Below are 22738 nucleotides of genomic sequence, written 5' to 3'. Positions count from 1 at the left end.
CCAATCCAACATGTCAGTCCACAGCCTTCTCTAGCAATATTCTGCTTGGGTAGCCTCCAAACTGATGGCATGAACGAACATCAAAGTCTTGAACTTCTGGTAATTGCCCCCTCTCCCTATTCTTCATTGCTATTTCCCTCTTTTACCTTACCTGCCCATCACCTCCCTCTGGTGCTCCCCCAACTTCCCTGGTCTTCTACCCTCTCCAGTGAGATTTCCCCCTTCTCCAGTCCTTCATCTATTTCACCAATCAACTTCCTAGCTCTTTACTTCACTCCCCTCCCCCTTCCTGGTTTCAGCTCCACCTTGTACTACTTTCTCCCCAGCTTCTTAACCTGACCTCATCTTGTTTTCCAGTCCTGATGAAGGGTCTCTGCCCAAAATGTTGACTGTTTAGACTTTTCCATAGATGCTGCCTGACCTGCTGAGTTCCTCCTGCATTTTGTGTGTGTTGCGTAAAGTAATTGGAGATGTATTTGCTGAGCTAATTCTCTGCTTATTATTGATCCTGGCTCTTGTGATGTAGTCCATTGAGTGCGCTCTTTCTCTGCTTTCTGTCATTGCTGCCTGGGGCAATATTCTCCCTTCATTTAACATCACTCAAATGGATCCATTCATTCAATCCTCTTTGAGCCTCGGACCGAGACCTTTCATCAGGATCCTCTTCAGTCTGCTGGACTGGTGTTTACCTCTGTCTTCATGCTAACTAGTCAAAATCGTTTCACTATCACTGAAGTTTGTTGTTTTGCAGCAGCAGTGCCGAGCAATATAAAAACAAAATCTATAAGTTAAAGTAAACAATACAGTGGATTCCAGTTACTGCGGACACATTGGAATTAGTACATTTTGGCCTAATTAAGCTGCTGCTTGAATTTAGCTGATGTTTCAAGGAAAAAGTTAAAAAGTATATTTAAAAAAAAAGACTAACTACTGTTTAACTGAGTAACAATTTAATATAGTTAAGTGAAATGCAGGACAATAAGAACACTACCAATACCTGTACAGTAGTATAAAACAATATTAGGTCCTAATAGTTATTGAATTTGTCTGTTATTTTGATTGACTGTAAATGAACAAAATCAGCACCCTCACTTAACTGCAGATAATGGACTGCCTCCATACAATGGTTGACACAATTGCAGCCTCCAATTCTTCACTTTCATTGTAACATTCAAGATTATTGCCGATAGCTTCAAATTCCTCATAGTACCTAACTTGTTGAAGTAGTGAAATCGTTTCATTTTCTGACTGTTTCTGGCATTTCCAAACCTGAATGCATGAAACTGTGATGAGCAAAACAGGTCCAAATCATCTTACTGCTTATTTCTTGCCAACTATCAGCGACAAAAATCACCGCATTTTGAACACAAACAGATGCGACTGACGCTACTTTAAAAACTGATGGCTCTAAGCACAGTGTGGAGTCTGATGGCCATGCAAGTGCATGAGACTGATGCTAGTTCAGCCACAGTCTCCTGTCCCAATTAAGCAGCATAGTGTCCCAAATAAACAGAGGGAATCCCAGCTACTTTAACCATTTTGTTTTTGTTCTTTAAGAGTTGTCTCTTAAATTAGTGGTGTAAAAAGAGCAAATAAAGCAGTGGGGTAGAGTTCATGGATTCATTGCCCATTCAGAAATCTGATGGCGGAGGGGAAGAAGCTGTTTCTGAAATGATGAATGTGTGTCTTCAGGCTCCTTTACTTCCACTCTGATGGTAGGAATGAGAAAAAGACATGTGCTGGATGAAGGGGTTTCTTAAAGATTGGTTGCTGCCTTTTTGAGGCATTGCCTTTGAAGATGTCCTTCATGCTGGGGAGGCTAGTCACCATGATAGAACTGGCTGAGTTTATAACCCCCTTTGATCCTGTGCAGTGCCTCTCCATACCAGACTCTGATGCAACTAGTCAGAATTCTCTCCATCTGCAGAAATTTGCAAGCGTCTCTGGTGATATACCAAATCTCTGCAACCTCCTCCGGATATATTGCACCTGACATGCCTTTTTTGTAATTGCATCAATATGTTGGGCCCAGGATAGATCACCAGAGATGTTGACATCAGGAATTTAAAGCTGCTCGCCCTTTCCACTGCTGATCTCTCGATGAGGACTGCCATGTGTCCCCCTGACTTCCCCTCCCTGAAATCCACAAACAATTCCTCTTCAAGCCCTGGAGGCTTCCATGAGAGATGGTGTTGCAGCAGACTGGAGTTTACCCCTAATGAGGGGGTGGGGGGGGGGCTTGCTTCACACTAGCCAATGCTTAACGTCTCTCTCGGTTCCCATTTGATATCCATCAAAAGCTTGCTCTGTCACCATGCTTGGCTTAACAACTGTCCCCAAATTCACAGAATCATAGAGTTTTGATACAGGCCCTTCAGCCCATCGTGTTTCTTTTGACTGTCAAAGTCAAGTTTGTTGTCATTTGCACGAGTGCATGTAGGTACAGGTGCGATGATAAATCCGAATTGTCCCAATGAAGGGCCTCAGCATGAAACACCAACTGTTTGTTCCTCTCCATTGATACTGCCTGACCTGCTGAGCCCCACCAGCATTTTGTGGTGTCCTGAATTCCCAGCATTTGCAGAATCTCTTGCGTTAATGGGAAAACATACTTATAGCAACAGCATCACAGGCAAATAGCATCACACCATCAGCATTCACAAGAAGACAAATTAGGCATAAATTATGCACACATTTTACAAGAACCTAATTAAAACAAAGAAATGTTTATTTCAATGCAAATTGAGTACAGTGGTCACAGAGAAACATGCACAAAGTGCTGGAGGAATTCAGCAGGCCAGGCAGTATCTGTGGAGAGGAATAAACAATCGATGTTTTGGGCTGAGACCCTTCACCAGGACTCCAAGGGGGGGGGTCAGTGTTATCATGCTTTTGTTATGATGAGTGTTGAGCCAGTTGGCTCAAAAACTGAATGGCTGAAGGGAAGCAGCTGTTACTGAACCTGGTGGTGTGAGACACAAGGCTTCTGTACCTCCTGTCCAGTGATGGCCTTGAGGAGGTGGCATGGGCCAGATGGTGAGGATCTTTGATGGATGTTACCTTTTTGAGGCAGTGCCTCTTGTAGCTACTCCAGTGGTGGTATTGATTCCAATTCTCTCTGCAGCTCCCACACACATGAATTACCATACCAGACTGTGATGCAACTAGCAAAGGATACTTCCTTTCAGAAAATAAGTCAAAGATGCAGAATTGGGCCATTTGGCCCATCGCGTCTGCTGCATCCTTTGAATGCCTGATTTATTTTCCCTTTCAATCCCATTCTCCTGCCTTCTCCCTGTAGCCTTTGATGTCCATACTAATCATGAACTTATAAATCTCTGCTTTAAATATACCCAATGACTTGGCCTCCACGGTGATCTGTGGCAATGAATTCCACAGATTCACCACCCTCCAGCTAAAGAAATTCCTCCCCATCTCTGTTCCAAAGGGACATGCTCATACTCTGAGGCTGTGCACTTGGTCCTTGACTCCCCCATTATAGGAAACATCTTCTCCACACTCACTCAATCTAGGTCTTTCAATATTCAATAGATCTCAATGACCTATCAACATTTCAACACAGGATAGGTGTACAAATGAGATGGGTATTGGTGCAGGTTGATGGGACTAGGCAGAGTAATAGTTGAGCATGGAGTAGATGGGCTAAAGAGCCTGTTTTTGTACTGCAGTGTTCGATGGCTCTCTGGATGTTGGATGTATTTAGAACATTGAAAGCAGAACAGTACAACACAGGAACAGGCCCTTCGGTCCACAAGGTCTAGGCCGAACATCATACCCAATCAAAGTCAACCCCTTCTGCCTGCACGGGAAACATGCCCTTCATTCCCTGCATGTCCGTATGTCTATCTAAACGGCACCATTTTATATCTCTTTCCATCACTGCCCCGGCAGCCTGTTTCCAATTCCAACTCTTGGCACCTAACACTTTGTGAGCTTAAAAAAAATATATATATATATTCAAAAGAAATGTCCTGCACATCTCCTTTAAACTACTCCCACCTTAAAATTACGTACTCTATTATTTGGCACTTTTACCTCGGGTAAAAGGATTCTGTCTGTCTACCTTATCTACATCTCTCCATTCTCCAACCACCCTCCCCACCCCACCCTGAGGACATTCTCTCGGCTCTTCCCCTTTCCACATTGGGCAGAAGATACAGTCCTGAAGGTATGGACCACCAGGCTCAAGGACCACTCCATCCCAGTGTTATTACTGTTAAATAGAATCAGAAGATGGACTCCTGGCTTCACATCTACCTCATTTTCACCTTGCTCCTCACTGCCTCTTTAGCATAGCCTCAGAATGCAAGGATGTCCCTTCAGAACACAAGGGGGGGGGGGGGAGAGAAATTTCTTCAGCCAAACATATCAGTTTCAGGATTATTTAATAGCATTTCCAGTACACAAGTGTAAAGAGGAACAAAATAATGTTACTCTGGATTTGATGTAGTAAAAAACAACATAAAATAAGATGAAGAACACAATAAGTATAAATACATAAAATAGCTTATATACATTGATTATATGTCCATAAAGTGACACTAGGCACAGGAGCGTCTGTACATAGGGTGGCTCTGACAGGAAGTGATAAAGGAGAGGTGGGTCAGTGGGTGGAAGTGTTGATCAGCCGTGCTGTCTGGGGGAAATAGCTGTTTTTGAGTCGAGTGGTTCTAGTGTGGGTGCTCTGAAGCCACCTCCCTGATGGGAATGGGACAAACAATCTATGAATCCTTCATGATGTTACTGGCCTTTTCTGGCACCTTTCTGTATACATGTCCTTGATGGTGGAAAGGCTGGTGCCAGTGATGCACTGGACAGTTTTGATCAACCCTTGTAGGGGTGGTTAATCTGGGTATTCATTACCACAGACAGCTGTGGAGGCCAAGTCATCGGGTAAATTTAAAACGGAGTTTGATAGGTTCTTGATTAGTCAGGGTATCAAAGTTTATGGGGAGAAGGCAGGAGAATGGAGTTGAAGGGGATAATAAATCAGCCATGATGGAATGTCAGAACAGACTCAATGGGCTGAAGGGCCAGGGTTCAGTCTATTCTGCATACCGTTATTGTTTTACCCTTTACTGCCTTGGTGCACTGTGTAATGAACTTTGATCTGCAGGAGCAGTATGGAAGAGACTTCATTTCCCTATGTGACAATAATAAACCAATACCAATTCCAAACAATGTTTCCTAATCAATCACCGCTTAAAGAACATCGATTAGTACTCTGCCTTTGGCCCATGATGTTCTCCCAACATTTTAACCTTCTCCACAATCGCACCAACTCTTCCCACCCACAAAGCCCTGCATTTTTCTTTCATCCATGTGCCTCTTCAATACCTCTGCTTCCGCCACCAGCAGGCACCCACCACTCTCTGTGGAAACATACACCTGACCCACACATCTCCATTAAACCTCCCACCTTCCTCCCTCAATCCATCTTCATTAGTATATGACTCTGGCCATCTGTGCCTCTATAGGAAGGCCTATCAGTCTCGGCACTCCAGAGTAAACAACCTAGACTGCACCTGAATGAACTCTTGAATCACCAGGGAATAGAGAGCTAGGGATAAAGTGCTGAAAATGTCAGTGGTTATGGGGAGAAGGCAGGAAAGGGAGGAATAAATCAACCATGATAGAATAGCAGAGCAGACTCAATGGGCCGAATGGCCTAATTCAGTTCCTCTGTCTTATGGTTTTATGGTTACTGGGATTAGAATAGTTGGATAATTCAGAACGAGAATCAGGTTTGTTAGGGTACACAACTTATAAGTCACTGATTTGTATATTGTAAAATTTATTGTTTTGTGTTAGCACAAGTGCAAAGACCTAAAATTACTATAAATTACAAAATAAAATAAATGGTACAAAAACAGATGGTGATCATGGGTTCAGAACCATTCACAAATCTGATGGTGGAGGGGAAGAGGCTGTTCCTGAATCATTGTGTGGATCTTCAGAATCCTTTTCTTCCTCCCTGATGATAGTCATGAGTAGAGGGCAAGTTCTGAAAGGTGAGAGTCTTTAGTGATGGATTCTCCCTTCCTGAGGCACCACCCCTTGAAGATGTTCTCTGTGGTGGGGTGGGTTGTGCTAGTGATGGATCTGCCCTAGTCTATAATCTTCTGCGGCCTTTCGCCATCTTGTGCATTGAAGCTTCCATATCAGGCTGTGATGCAGCCTGTCAGAATGCTCTCCACCAAACTTCTATACAAACGTGCATGTCCTTTGGTCACACTCTGAATCTCCTCCGGCTCCTAATGAGCTAGTTGGCACTAGGTAAACACGAGAGGGTCTGCAGATGCTGGAAATCTAGAGTAACACACACAAAATGCTGGAGGAACTCAGCAGGTCAGGCAGCATCTCCACTGTAGATGTAGAATATCAGTTCTGATGGAAGGTTAGCGAACTGACACTTGGATTGTTCTCCCTTGAGCGTCAAAGGCTGAGGGGTAGGGGGTAACCTAATACAGGGTTTTAAAATTCTGAGATAGATAACATTATAGATGAGGGAGATGGTCAGAATCTTCTCCCCAGGGTAGAATTGTCAAAAACCAAAGGATATACTTTGAGGTGAGAGAAGGGTGGACTATAGGTGACATGGGGGGGGGGGGGGGGGCAAGTGTCTGGAATGGATAGCAGTGGGAACTGGTGAAGAGTTTTGGCTCAAAATGTCAACGGTTTCTTCCCCTCCATAGATACCTCCTGACCTGAGTTCCTGCTACACTTTCTGTGTGTTGCTGTGCTCTAAAGACAGCATGAGCATACTAGGTGAAGGGCCTGTTTCAGAGTTGTTAGTTGAAGACCTAATGTCTACGTGTCCAAATCTGAATCCGGGTTCACTGGAGACCAAAGACTACAGATTGGCCTGGGGTCAGAGGACTGGGAGGGAGGAAAGGGGGTTGTTTTGCTGTTGTTGTTTCGTTGCTTGTTGTGTCCTGAGTTGCTCTGCTGGGCACACTATGCTGGTGTCAGAATGTGTGGGACACTTGCGGGCTGCCCCCAGCACATGCTTGGGTTGTGCTGGTTGTTAACGCAGACGACGCACTTCACTGTATGTTTTGGTGCAGACGTGACATTTCAAATTGAAATTCAAGATTGTTCAATGTCATATCCAGAATATAATTGTAAAGGAGAACAAAGTAACTGATACTCTGGATCTAAAGCTGCACAAAAAATCCACAATAAGATAAAGAACACAATAATAAAATAACCACAATAAATATGAATACATGAGATAGTCTGCAGACATTAATTGTATGTTCATAAAGTGACTCTAGGCATGGGAGTGTCTGTATTTAAGGTGATTGACAGGAAATGGTAAAGTGGCGGTGGTTGGGGGTGTGGAGGGTGGAATAATGGGTGGAGGTGTTGATTAGTCTTACTGCTTGGGGGAAAGTAATGGTTTTTACCTCTGGTGGTCTTGATGTGGATACTACATAGCCTCTGCTCTCACGGGAGTGGGACAAATAGTTCATGAGCCAGGTGGGATCCTTCATGATGTTACTGGCATTTTCCCAAAACCTTTCTGTCTATGTCTCCTTTCACTCGAGTTGAGTATGATATTCTCTTAAGGAGTTGTCCATAAATTAGATAACTTATATTCATAAATAAACTTGAATCTTGTTGAATTATGAGACACAGCAGCCAATTTGTTCTCAGCAAGTGCAGATAGACGCTAGTGAGATAACAACCAGCGTAACTGTTCTTCGCTGAAGGGGAATGGCGAATCTAGTCATTATCTCAGTTCTGCGTATTGGTGCCTGCTAGCTAAATTGGCAGCTCTTTACTTTGGTATAACTGCAATTCAGGCTTTCTTCATTAGCTGTAAAGTGCTTTGGAGTAGCCAGAGGTCAACAGTGTCATGGATTAAATGCACGTTTTTTTCTTTTCCCTAATGGTACATCAGAAAACTAACAGCTTGCATTTATAGGGGGCACTTTATTGATGTAGAACATCCCATAGGATCTCCAAGGAAGATTGGCAATAACATCTGGTAATGGAAAGGAATTGGCGAACGCTGGAAATACTCAGCACGCCAGGCAGCGTCTGTGACGAGACTAACAGGAATTAGCAGAGCAATACAGTAATGGACAGGCCATTTGGCCCAAATGGATCCCTATTTCTGCTAAATGTCCTCTGTCTGTAATCCATATCCTTCCATTCCCTTCATATTCATGTGTCTACCTAACAGCCTCTTAAACTCCTCCAAACTGCCTGAACATAGGACAGGACAGTCCATTACAGGCCCTTCAGCCCACAATGTGTGCTAATGTTTTAACGTACTCTAAGATCAATTTAATACTTCCCTCTTGTTGAATGGTGAATCAGGAATAGTGGGACCAAGTGACCTACTCCTGCTCCTGGTTTGTGCATTCATATAGAACAGTTCAGAACATTACAGACCCTTCAGCTGATCCTTAACCCACTCTAGTGCTTCCCTCCTACATAGCCTTCCATTTGTTTTCTTTCATTCATGTACTATCAGAGTCTCTTAAATGTCCCTAATGTAACCCAGCCCTGGTACTGCTTTCCACACACCCACCACTCTTTGTTTTTAAAAAAACACTACTTTTGATATTTCATCTATACTTTTTTCTAATCACCTTAAAATTATGCCCCCTCTTATGTTGCCATCTCTGCCCTGGGATAAAGTCTCTGGCTGTCCATTTGGTCTATGATCTTATCTTGTATCCCTCCCATCCTCCGTTCCAAAGAGGAAAAACCCTATCTCTCTCAGTCTATCCTCAAAAGACGTGCTCTCTGGCAGGATCCTGGTAAATCTCTGCACCATCTCCAAAGCTTCCACATCCTCCCTATATTGATGTAACCCCCCTGGGTTGCCTCAGGCTCGCTCAGCTTGTTCTCGTCTAGGGGGAGCAGCCTTCGGCCCTGCCAAACTGGGTAATCAGCTGGTGTCGATGCTGTGTGATGTCCCCGCCTCGCCCAAAAACAGACAGTACACCATAAGCGATTAAATGAGTACAATTTATAAAGGTTACTATAACTAAATGATTAATAATGATACAGTATACATGAAGGAAAAGAAAATAAAGAAAAGGTGCCAAACTTATCAAAGTCCAAACCACTTCGTGCACAACCGTTGGAGCTCAATTACTGAAGTCTTCTGGCCACCATTTGATTCCCTCCGAATTCCTCGACTCGCAGCTCAGGACCACCTGAAGTGGTCAGATAAGCACATTTATCTTCGTCTCCTCTCCTCGGGGAACCTCCTGGCCTCGGACCCCTGCTTGGGGTCCGTTCCTCGCCCAGCTTACAGCAACGCGTCCTCTCTCTCTCACCCCCTCACGCTGATCTCCCCAAAAGCCCGCCAACAATACCTTACAGACTCAGAAGAAAGAAAAACATTAATCCCAATTGGTTTACAAAGGAATACAATTCTTGTTATCAGTAAATTTTAACCCAAACAAGCTTCCAGCACTCTCTCGCAACAAAGAAGCATTCCTGCTTTTAACAAAACAAAGAAGCCATTTTGATTAACAAACGCAGTAACAAAGAAAAAGAAGAAACCCCCTTTACAATGATATGACCAGAACTGAACCCAATCTTGATGCCTAGTTCTACTGTCCTCCTCACTCCTATCACCCATATCCCTCCATTTCCATGTGTCTGTCTGAAAGCCTCTTGAACTCCTCTAAATTACTTGCCTCACCAGTACCCCATTCGCCTTTAACTTCCTTCAAAACATAGATCCTCTGGGATTTGACATTTCTGTCCTGGGGAAAAGACTCTGACTGTTTAGCACCTTTATAATTTCATCCATCTCCTAATTAAAAACCTCTTTGGGCTCCACTCAGTCTCTGATGCTCTAGAAGTAACAACTGGAGTTTCGGGTCAGTGGCCTTTAGCATGCTAGCATACCGGTTAGCAAGCCACTTTACAGAATTCAATTTCACCGCTGTCTGTAAGGAGTTTGTACGTTCCACTTGTAAGCATGTGGCTTTCCTCCAGGTACTCTACTGGTTAGGGTCCGTGAGCAATGGTGACACTGGAAGCATAGACTTCCCCTAGTACATCCTCAGACTGTGTGGATTGACGCAAACAATGCATTTCACTATGGTTTTGATGGACATGTGACAAATAAAGCTAATCTTTAACCAAAACTGTTGCTGATCTGACCTTAGACACGACTCCCCAATGTCCTAACCTGAGACTTTTAAAAGTGCAAAGAAGATTTACGAGAATGTTACCAGGCCTCGAGTGCCTGTGCTGCAAGGGGACTAAGGGATGATCTTACAGAAGAACTTAAAATCATGAGAGGCACGGCTAGGGTGAATGTGCTGTTTTTCTCCTCTGGGAAAGGAATTCAAAAACTAGAGTGCGACACAATAGATTGCATATTCCAGAAACGTAGGCAACAAACAGAGGGATCTGAGAATACAGATCCATAATTCCATGAAAGATAGTTGTAAAGAAAGCACGTTGAGCTTCATAAACCAAAGAATTGAGTACAGGATTTGGGATGTTACACTGAAGTTGAACAAGACGTTGTTGAGGCCTGTTTTGGAGTTTTGTGTGCAGTTAAAAGGTCATCGTGGGCAGAAGGTCCATACTGTGACATTCTGTTCCAATGGCATCCTTCCTGTAGCAGGGTAACCAAAGTGGAACAAAATACTCCAAGTTTGCCCTGTACAACTGCACTGTGACCTCCCAGTTTTAATGCCCAGTGCCCTAACTAATGAAGACCAGCTTGCTGAATTCCTCCTTCAGCCTGTCGACCTATGAAACCACTTTCAGGGAACCATTATTACCTGAACTCCAAAGTCCCTCTTTTGTACAACACCCCCTGGGGCCCAACAGTTCACTGTGAAGTTCTACCTATGAAAGCTATGAGCTTGCCATTTATAACTGAGTATAGAAGATAATCAACTCTACAATTCATCCAGATGACACAGTAGCGTAGCAGTTTGTGCAATCACTTTACTGGGACAATCCCTGTTGCTGTTTGTAAGGAGTTTGCACGCTGTCCCAGTGACCACATGGGTTTCCTTTGGGTGTTATATTTCCTCCCACCTTTCATAGACGAACGGATTAGGGTAGGTGAGTAATGGGCTTGCTACGTCGTGCCAGCAGTGCCACGACACTTGCTGAGCATAATCCTCACTGATTTGATTTTGGGGCACAATGGTGGACCATGGTTGGTGCAACATCATTATAGCTCGAGGCACTCTGGAGTTCAGAGTTCAATTCTGGTGCTCTCCGCAGGAGTTTGTACGATGACCTCCTTGTCCTGGCTGGGACCCTGAGAAGAGTTTATTCCTCGTATATGCCGGGAAAGCACAGGATCCTTTTTCAGCGTGTACGATCTCCCCGTGGCTACGTTGGATTCTTTTCACGTTTCTGTTTTCTCCTGCAGTATAAAGACATATTGGTTAGCAGGTTAGTTGGTCATGGTAAATTGTCCTGTGATTAGGCTGGTGATAAGTAGGTGGGTTGCTGGGCAGTGAGGCTCATTGGGCTGGAAATGCCTGTTCCATGCTGTGTCTCTAAAATTTTTGTTTCAAGTTGCCTCCTCCTGGTTTGGCCTTGATACAAATGACATAATTTAATGGTCAAACCATTTGATGTGTGCGATCCAGTTTCTAGTCTCTGCTCCCCAGACACAAAATTAACACAGATGTGACCTGCTAATCTCTGCCTGCAAGCAGATTAATCCCACCGAGCAAGCGGCAGGGAGGTTTAAATAATAGGTTCCAGGCAGCCTGTAAACCATCTTGTGCATGTGGAAGTGGGGAGGGGAGTTATGGTACATAGGCTTCTATTTACATCAACAGTGACAGAGCTGAGGTTGAGAGCTTCAAGTTCCTGGGAGTGAACATCACCAATAGCTTATCCTGGTCCAGTCACGTACTGTAGATGTCATGGCCAAGAACGCCTTTACTTCAAAGGCTAAAAAAATCTGCCCTGTCCCTGTTGACCCTTATCAGTGCAGTATAGAAAGCATTCTATCTAGATGGCTTGGTATGGCAATTGCTTCTGCATGTGACTGCAAGAAACTGCAGTGTTGCGGCCACAGCTCAGAACGTCACGGGAACCAGCCGCCTCCTCCATGGACTCTGTCTATACTTCTTGCTGCCTCGGTAAAGATCACACCCACCCCGAATATTTTCTCTTCTCCCCCCACCCCCGCCCCCAGTCAGGCAGAAGATACAAAAGCCTGAAACAACACACCACCAGACTTAAGGACAGCTTCTACCCCACTATTGTAAGACCACAGATCCCTAGTACGATAAATTAGATTCTTGACCTCAAACCTACCTCATTATGATCTTACTGCTGCCTGCACTGCACTTTCTCTGTAGCTGGTACACCTTATTGTTTATCTCCTGGGCCCTACCTCAGTGCACCGAGTAATGATTTGATCTGTGTGAACAGTACACAAGGCAGGTTTGTCCTCAGTACATGTGACAATAATCAACCGCGTCCTGTTCAAAGCGATGTCAGACGAGTAATCTGCTGAATTACTGAGCTGAGCTGCTCTCCCCACCATCCTCACACTTCCCCATCTGCTCCTCAAACCCCAACCGAATTGGGGGGCACTGAGGCTCCGAAACATTACTGTGGGACTGGAGGAGTTACAGAGATGGGGAGGGGTGAGGACGATGGGGGAACAGTACTGTGGGACTGGAGGTTACAGAGATGGGGAGGGGTGAGGACGATGGGGGAACAGTACTGTGGGACGAGGAGGTTACAGAGATGGGGAGGGGTGAGGACGATGGGGGAACAGTACTGTGGGACGAGGAGGTTACAGAGATGGGGAGGGGTGAGGACGATGGGGGAACAGTACTGTGGGACAAGGAGGTTACAGAGATGGGGAGGGGTGAGGACGATGGGGGAACAGTACTGTGGGACGAGGAGGTTACAGAGATGGGGAGGGGTGAGGACGATGGGGGAACAGTACTGTGGGACTGGAGGAGTTACAGAGATGGGGAGGGGTGAGGACGATGGGGGAACAGTACTGTGGGACTGGAGGAGTTACAGAGATGGGGAGGGGTGAGGACGATGGGGGAACAGTACTGTGGGACTGGAGGAGTTACAGAGATGTGGAGGGGTGAGGACGATGGGGGAACAGTACTGTGGGACTGGAGGAAGTTACAGAGATGGGGAGGGGTGAGGACGATGGGGGAACAGTACTGTGGGACTGGAGGAAGTTACAGAGATGGGGAGGGGTGAGTACGATGGGGGAACAGTACTGTGGGACTGGAGGAAGTTACAGAGATGGGGAGGGGTGAGGACGATGGGGGAACAGTACTGTGGGACTGGAGGAGTTACAGAGATGGGGAGGGGTGAGGACGATGGGGGAACAGTACTGTGGGACTGGAGGAAGTTACAGAGATGGGGAGGGGTAAGGACGATGGGGGAACAGTACTGTGGGACGAGGAGGTTACAGAGATGGGGAGGTGTGAGGACGATGGGGGAACAGTACTGTGGGACTGGAGGAGTTACAGAGATGGGGAGGGGTGAGGACGATGGGGGAACAGTACTGTGGGACTGGAGGAGTTACAGAGATGGGGAGGGGTGAGGACGATGGGGGAACAGTACTGTGGGACTGGAGGTTACAGAGATGGGGAGGGGTGAGGACGATGGGGGAACAGTACTGTGGGACGAGGAGGTTACAGAGATGGGGAGGGGTGAGGACGATGGGGGAACAGTACTGTGGGACGAGGAGGTTACAGAGATGGGGAGGGGTGAGGACGATGGGGGAACAGTACTGTGGGACGAGGAGGTTACAGAGATGGGGAGGGGTGAGGACGATGGGGGAACAGTACTGTGGGACGAGGAGGTTACAGAGATGGGGAGGGGTGAGGACGATGGGGGAACAGTACTGTGGGACGAGGAGGTTACAGAGATGGGGAGGGGTGAGGACGATGGGGGAACAGTACTGTGGGACAAGGAGGTTACAGAGATGGGGAGGGGTGAGGACGATGGGGGAACAGTACTGTGGGACGAGGAGGTTACAGAGATGGGGAGGGGTGAGGACGATGGGGGAACAGTACTGTGGGACTGGAGGAGTTACAGAGATGGGGAGGGGTGAGGACGATGGGGGAACAGTACTGTGGGACTGGAGGAGTTACAGAGATGGGGAGGGGTGAGGACGATGGGGGAACAGTACTGTGGGACTGGAGGAGTTACAGAGATGGGGAGGGGTGAGGACGATGGGGGAACAGTACTGTGGGACGAGGAGGTTACAGAGATGGGGAGGGGTGAGGACGATGGGGGAACAGTACTGTGGGACAAGGAGGTTACAGAGATGGGGAGGGGTGAGGACGATGGGGGAACAGTACTGTGGGACGAGGAGGTTACAGAGATGGGGAGGGGTGAGGACGATGGGGGAACAGTACTGTGGGACTGGAGGAGTTACAGAGATGGGGAGGGGTGAGGACGATGGGGGAACAGTACTGTGGGACTGGAGGAAGTTACAGAGATGGGGAGGGGTAAGGACGATGGGGGAACAGTACTGTGGGACGAGGAGGTTACAGAGATGGGGAGGGGTGAGGACGATGGGGGAACAGTACTGTGGGACGAGGAGGTTACAGAGATGGGGAGGGGTGAGGACGATGGGGGAACAGTACTGTGGGACGAGGAGGTTACAGAGATGGGGAGGGGTGAGGACGATGGGGGAACAGTACTGTGGGACGAGGAGGTTACAGAGATGGGGAGGGGTGAGGACGATGGGGGAACAGTACTGTGGGACGAGGAGGTTACAGAGATGGGGAGGGGTGAGGACGATGGGGGAACAGTACTGTGGGACTGGAGGAGTTACAGAGATGGGGAGGGGTGAGGACGATGGGGGAACAGTACTGTGGGACGAGGAGGTTACAGAGATGGGGAGGGGTGAGGACGATGGGGGAACAGTACTGTGGGACGAGGAGGTTACAGAGATGGGGAGGGGTGAGGACGATGGGGGAACAGTACTGTGGGACGAGGAGGTTACAGAGATGGGGAGGGGTGAGGACGATGGGGGAACGGTGTCAGAATTAGAGGAACACAGTACTGTGGGACTGGAGGAAGTTACAGAGGGGTAGGGACGATGGAGGAAGTTAGAGCTGAAGATCAGTGAAACGTTAGGGAGATGTGAAGGTTAAGAAATGGTATGAGTGTTTGTTTTATTGTCACATGCACTGATATTCATTATGGTGCACAGTTGGGGAGATACGGTAGCATTGTGATTAATGCATTCATTACAGGGCCAGCAACCACCAACCAGGATTCAATTCCTGTTGCTGTCTGTAAGGAGTGTGTGCATTCTCCCTTTGTTTGCAGGGGTTTCCTCCTATATTCCAAAGACATATCAGTTAGTGTGGCCAAAACTCACTAATCCCATGTTGGTGCCACAAGTACAATCCTCGTTGATTTGATTTGATGCAAACCACACATTTCGCTGTATGCTTAGATGTACATATGACAAATATAGTTTTCTTGTGTTTTTCTTTTTATACAGATTAAATTATTAAATGGTGCATTGAAATGCTCACAACACACTAGAGGAACTCAGCAGGTCAGGCAGCATCTATAGAAATAAATAAACAGTCGACATTTCAGGCCAAGACCCTTCATCAACAAAGAGGTGAATGGGCAGGTGTAGCATCTCTTCTGCTTGTGGGAATAAGTGCCAGGAGGGAGATCTAGAATAAATTAAAGTAATACCAGAATGCGGAATAAAGTATAAAAACTAATAGAAATGTGCAGTGCAGGCAAACTATAAAAGTACACAATCATAACAAGGTAGATTGTGAGGTCAAGAATGCAGTTAGTCATGTGAGAGGTCTGTTTGGAAGTCTGATAACAGTGTGATAGGAAGTGTCCTGCTGTCTGGTGGTCTGTGCTTTCAGGCTTTTGTATCTTCTGATCAAGGAAGGTTAAGAGGAAATGTGTTCATGGCCATGGATGTATGGGCAGAAGGGATTATTTTAGTTGGCCATTTGTCTACTAATTTAATTTGTTAGTAACACATTGTGAGCTGAAGAAACTGTAGGTGTGCTGGACTGTTCTGTGTTCTAAGAATGTACATTTTTATAAATGTAGTAATCCATTTATTATTTTTTGTTTTGCAGATTTTAAGTGAATAAAATTATTGCCCATCATGCATTGTATACAGAAATGTGATTGGCCCAAGCCACTGACAAGCCCTGCGACATCATCTGTCTAAAGGAGGGGACCGAGAAGATCATTGACATTGGTTAATGGAGGCACTTGGTAAGAATTAAATGTTTGAATATTCAAAGGAACGATACTGATTTTGGGGAGAGTTGTTCACAAGTCTGGGAGCATGAATATGGGACTTGAGGCTGGGGCAGGTAGTGTCAAATGCAGTCCATTGAGTTAGTTGTTGTTTGTACAGCTATAATGAAAAACTGGCTTATAGCAGTATCACTGGCACATAGGTTCACGTGTCACACAGAACATAAACTGTACCTAAAAAAAAATTATACCTTAGAGAGCAAAAATAGACTGTGCAAGATCTTAGTGTAAAAAAAAAATCAAAGACACAATCAAAGTCCATGGTAGTGCAAGAGGTGCTCCATAGTGTTCCATTGGGTGGCACAACACAGTCACGGTTGGCACAATCGCTTAATAGTGCCAGCGATCACCGATGAGGGTTCAATTCCTACCACTGTTGTTACGGAGTTTTTATGTTCTCCCCATGACTACATGGGTTTCCTTCGGGTGCCCCAGTTTTCTTCCCATATTTTAAATACGCGTGAGTTAAGGTAAAGAGTTGTGATCATGCTATGATGGCAGCTCTTGCAGGCCACCCAAAACAATCCTTTGCTGATTTGACTTGACACATTTTATTGTATGTTTTGATGTACGTGTGACAAATTAAGCTCTTTATGTTCCTGTTGTTGAGGTAGGGCTAGGGTTGTGCAAGTTGGTTTAAGAACCTGATGGTTGTTGGAGGGTAGCAGTTCCTGAAACTAGTAGTGAGGGACACCCTTAAACCAGAGAAGATTGAATTTCCAGTGAAGTTCCAGAGATGTAGAGGTTCGGTCATTGGAATATTTAAAGTGGAGCTAGATAACTATTTGAATGATCAGGGAATTGAGGGATTTGGGGATCTGGCAGAGAGAAGGAGCTGACTTGAGGTAGATCAACCATGATCACATTGAGCAGTGGGATAGACTTGAGAGACCAAGTAACCTACTCTTAATTGGGGCATTCAAAATTATGGAGCAGGTTCCACAATCTATGGACTCATTTTCAAATACTCTGCAACTCTTGTTCTCAGTATTATTAATCCATTAATGTTATTTTGTTCTTTTTTTTGTATTTGCATTATTGGTTATCTTTTGCTCATTGCGTGTTTGTCCATCTTTGTAGTTTTGTTTCATTCACTCTACGAGGGGTGATTGATAAGTTTGTGGCCAAAGGCAGAAGGAGTCAATTTTAGAAAACCTAGCACAGTTATTCTTCAACATAGTCCCCTCCTATATTTACACACTTGGTCCAGCAATCGTGGAGCATGCAGATCTTGGATCTCCAGAAAATGTCCACAGCAGGGTTGATTGATAAGCTTGTGGCCTAGGTAGAAGGTGATGAGTTATACAGCTCTCGTTACATGCACATTAAGTTCAACTCTTTCAGTGATTATGCAGAAAGTTTGAAGTTAATAACTCATCGTGGTGATTGATAAGTTCGTGGACTAAGGTAGAAGGAGATGAGTTATTAACTTCAAACTTTCTGCATAATCACTGAGTTGACCTGCTTTTGAATGTAATGAGAGGCTGTATAACTCATCTCCTTCTGGAGGTCCAAGATCCGTATGCTCCAAGACTGCTAGACTAAGTGCATAAATGTAGGAGAGGACTATGTTGAAGAATAAATGTGCTAGGTTTTCTAAAATTGACTCTTCCTAACTTAGGCCACAAACTTATCAATCACCCCTCATATTGTGTTTCTTTGTATTTAAAGTGAATGCCTGCAAGAAAATTAATTTCAGGATAGGAAATGGTGACAAGTATGTACTTTGATAATAAATATACTTTGAACTTTTGGAGGGTTTGTTTATGAAAAGGAGGGTAAGAAATGAGAGGAGAATGAGGTAAAGTAAGTAAAAGAACAGCATAGTGACACAGTTCAGTGCCAGAGACCTCAGGCACTGTCCATGTGGAGTTCGCACGTTCTCCTTGTGACCATGTAGGTTTTGCCTTAGTGCTCTGGTTTCCTCCCACACCTCAGTCCTGCTAACTCTCCTCTGCACCCTGTCAAAACCTTTCACTTTCTTCCTGTAATGAGTCAAACATAATTATGTATAATTCAATTATAATTGAACACAATACTGCAAGTGTGGTCCAACCAGAGTTTTATAACCCTGGTTAGACCACACTAACCAATGAATTCCTTAACGTGCAGATGTCTGTCCACCCATTTTGAATAAATTCAATGCACAAGTCTCCAGGGCAGAGAATTCTGAAGTTCTGTGTGTGAAGACATTTCCTCTCATTGCAGTCCCACTTGTTTTAGCCTTTATTCAGCCACAGTAAATTGTCCCCCTGTTGTGCAGCTGAGGGATAGAATCTAGGAAGGATCGCTGGCCAGTTGGAGTGGATGGGTTGGAGGGAAAATTGCCGGGGGAAGGGATTTCACTTTGAGCTGACACATTCAGTGGACTGAATGGTTTTCTTCTATGTCAGCCGGAAATCTGGCCATCACTCCCTCCCCAGGGGTGGAGATGGACGCTAAATGCTGGCCTGGATGGAGATGTTTACATCAAAATACAAATATTGAACTGGTGAATAATGGAATAGAGTTGGAGCCAAATGCCGACAGCTACTTTTTTCTGAGAATTTTTGTTTAACTCCTTTTTCTATGGAGAGTTCCAGAATTATAACACCCACAGAGTGAAGAAGACTTTCTAAACAGTGACTAATGCTCCCACATTGTGCAACCTCCCTGTCTGCTAGCTTCACCTTCTGGATTTACCTGCGACGCAACAGCAAATTTCACATGCCTGAGGTAATCTGATTCTGACAGAAACAAGTAATTTTTCACTTCTCTTTCTCTACTTCCCCTTTCTCTCCCCTCTCCATGCCCTTTCTCCCCTTTTCCCAGCCTCTCCCTCTCACTCCCTCCACACTCTCTTTCTCTCGCTACACCCTCCCCCACCCTCTCTCCCTCTGGCCACACATGGCCCATCTTGTCCCCCCTTCCCACCCCTCCCTCCCTCTCTTCATCCCCTCTCTCTTCACCCCCTCCCCACACCCGGCTCCACTCTCCCTCTCTGCCTCTCACCCCTACCCTCTCCTAGTTGAAATAGCTCAGACACAATCCAAAAGTGTGTGGAAAACAAGCCCCTTGTTCATGACGTTTTATCCTTTGGCCCAGCTCTGTTTCCAGGAATCCTCCATGAAAATTTGCGAACCTTATGTTGTCGGCATGTGTGCATGGACCGTCATCCCACCCCTTCCCTCCATCTGTCCAGTAAATCAGATCCTACTGACATTTGAATCTCACTAATGGATTTCTCCTCAGCACCTTGCACACATTTGGCAGCATAATTAGCTTTAAAACTGATCCGATCTCTAGGAAGGGAAAAGAAATAAAGAATTTCTGTTTCACTTCGCAAGCTGTCTGCACAGAGCTGATCTTTGATTTCTGGATCAAAATCAGGATCAGAATCAGGTTTATTATCACTGACGTATGCCATGAAAGTTGTTGTTCAGTGTCTGCAGTACAGTACAATACAGTGCATGATAAAAGAGCTATAAATTGCAGTAAGAAATATATTAAAAATAAATAAGTAGTGCAAAACTAGTGAGGTAGTGTACACAAGGAAATCTGCAGATGCTTGAAATTCAAGCAACACACACAAAATGCTGGTGGAACACAGCAGGTCAGGCAGCATCTATAGGAAAAAGCACTGTTGACGTTTCGGGCCGAGACCCTTCGTCAGGACTAGGCTTGGCCCGAAAAGTCGATAGTGCTTCTTCCTATAGATGCTGCCTGGCCTGCTGTGGTCCACCAGCATGTGTGAAGTAGTGTACATTTCATTTTCCATTCAGAACTCTGACGGTGGAGGGAAGAAGCTGTTTCTAAAACATTGAGTGTGTGACTTCAGGCTCCAGTGAACCACCTTGATGGTAGGAATGAGAAGAGGGCAGTTCCTGGGTGATTGGGCTCCTTGGTATTGGATGCAGCCTTTTTGAGGCATTGCTTTTTGAAGATGTCCTCAATGCTGGGGAACCTAGTACTCATGATGGAGCGGCTTAGTTTGCAACCCTCTGCAGCATTTTCCAAATCTGTGCAGTGGCCCCTCTGTACCAGACAGTGATACAATCACTGATATACAGCCCTAACTCTGACGCTGAGGCAATTTTACTTGAAACCCTTAAGTAAATGTTTCATGACTATTAAAAATGTTTCATTATCTATCTTCTGCTCACTGTATATCACAGAAGATGCAACTTTTATTGGAAAAATTTACAGGAGTTTTCTTCAGGCAGAATTTGATTTATTATAATGGACTTGTGTGACATGAAATTTGTTTTTCTGCGGCAGTACAGTGCGAAGACAAGATCTATAAATTATAAAAACTAAATAAAAAGTAACAAGGTAGTGTTCATGGATGTTCAGAAATACGATGGTGGAGGGGTAGAAGCTGTTTCTGAATTGTTGAGTGTGGGTCTTCAAGATCCTGTACCTCCACTCAATGATAGTAATGAGAAAGGGCATATTCTGAATGGTGAGGGGCCACCTTGAGGCACTGCCTGTTGGAGGTGCCTGGATGGCAGGAGGGGTCATGCCTGGCTGAATGTATGACTGCAGACGCTTGTGATCCTGTGCACTGGAACCACCACAGCAGGTGCTGTTGCAACCAGTCACAACACTTTCCACTGTACATAGAATGTAGGCCTTCAGACCATAATGATGTGCTGACCTTTTAATCTACTTTAAGATCAAACTAACTCTTCCCTCCCACATAGCCATCAATTTTTCTTTCCATGTGCATATCTGAGTCTTTGCAATGTCCTCAATCTATCTCTCCTACAATCACCCTTGGCAGCATGCTGTACAATCCCAGCACTCTCTGTGAAGAAAAAGTAAGAAACTTGCCTCTGACATTCTCCCTATAATTTCCTCTAATCACCTTAAAATTATGCCCTCTTGGAAAAAAGTGTGCCTACTCTATTGTTTCTCCTGTCTTGTACACTTCTATCAAGTAATTTCTCATCCTCCTTTGCTTCAAAGAGTAAAGCCTGAGCACAATCAGATTATCCTCATAAGACATGCTCTTTAATCCAAACATCCTGGTAAATGTCCCCTGCACCCTCTCTGAAGTTTCTATATAGAAATTTACAAGTGTCTTTGGTGACGTACTGCACCAAATCTCCTCAAACTCTTCACAAAGTATTGCTCTTGGCATACCTTCATGATTTTCTCGGTGTGCTGGGCCCTGGATAGATCCAGTGAGATATTGCATCTGCTGAAGACCAGGTCCTTACTCAGGCAGGAGTTGATTCTAGCCATGACCAACCTCTAGAAGCACTTCATTATGGTATATATGAGTTCGACCAGTTGATAGTCATAAGAGGCTGCTCACCCTGCTTTTCTTATGGTCTTTGGTTCTGCTTGCAGTGTTTTAAATAGACTGGGCATGTTATTTAAGTAGAGTCCATTTCCGTAATCTACTTTTTAACTAGACTCTGTAGACTGTTTGATATAGCCATTTTAATTTCCCACCACATACCCACACCAACCTGTCTGTCCTCGACCATCTCCACTGCCAGGGTGAAGCCAAATGAAAACTAGAGGGACAACGCTTTGTATTCGGCTTGGATAGTCAGCAACCCGACAGCATGAACGTTGAATTCTTCAACTTCAAGCAACCGGCTCCCTCTGCCCCTTTGTCTCCTGGTTCTCCTAGTTCTTCCTATATCAGCCGGAAACGTTGACTATGTTTTTCTCTCTATTTATGCTGACCAACTTGCTGAGTTCCTCCAGAGAGTGTGTGTGTGTTTGTGTTTTGCTCAGGATATACAGCATCCGTACAATCTCCGGTGTTTGTGACTGTGTTTCTTTCCCACTCCATTTTGTTCATCACCCACAGACCCCTCCCACTGGATCCGGACTGGCCTCTACAGCCACCTAAGGACCCACCAATGGCTGAGGCTGAGTGTGTGTCCTTGAGCAAGGCACTTAACCACACATTGCTCTGCAATGACACCGGTGCCAAGCTGTATGGGTCCTAATGCCCTTCCCTTGGACAACATCGGTGGTGTGGAGAGGGGAGACTTGCAGCTTGGGCAACTGCTGGTCTTCCATTAAAAAAACCCTGCCCAGGCTTGCGCCCTGGAAACTCTCCAAGGTGCAAATCCATGGTCTATCGAGACTAACAGAGGCCTGTAAACTAAACTCTGTAGTCTGTTAGATATTATGCTAATTTGAGTAGGCTGTTGGCTGTACTGTGTTGCATAAGTAGTTTTTTGCAATACATGCTGTCTAGATTAGAGGGAAAAGGGAAAGTTGGACAAACTAAGGTTGTTTTCTTTGCAGCAGCGGAGGGGGGGCAGGAGATTTGATGCAAGTTTATGAGAGGCCTAAATAGAGTAGATGGCCAATATCTTTTGCTCAGGATCAAAATGACCAGTATTGGAGGGGAGGGGGAGGTTCGAAAGAGATGGGTGGGTGAGTATGGGGGTGTTGGGAGTGCACTGCCAGGGGTGGTGGTGCAGGCAGGTATGATGGGGGCAGTTCAGAG

General features: G+C 45.3%; 1 protein-coding gene across 2 annotated transcripts in view; it reads left to right on the top strand.

Moving 5' to 3' along the window:
* Nucleotides 1-22738, top strand: part of tmem198b (transmembrane protein 198b) — a 103106-nt gene that overhangs the window by 23477 nt on the left and 56891 nt on the right. For both annotated transcript variants that reach the window (XM_059967601.1, XM_059967599.1), the window contains exon 2: nt 16095-16236. The gene's annotated coding sequence lies outside the window, so the exon portion shown is untranslated. The remainder of the gene's footprint in view (nt 1-16094; nt 16237-22738) is intronic.

The sequence above is a fragment of the Hypanus sabinus genome, chromosome 4, assembly GCF_030144855.1.
Source record: "Hypanus sabinus isolate sHypSab1 chromosome 4, sHypSab1.hap1, whole genome shotgun sequence".
Taxonomy (NCBI): domain Eukaryota; kingdom Metazoa; phylum Chordata; class Chondrichthyes; order Myliobatiformes; family Dasyatidae; genus Hypanus; species Hypanus sabinus.
This window is presented reverse-complemented; position numbering and strand designations above follow the sequence as displayed.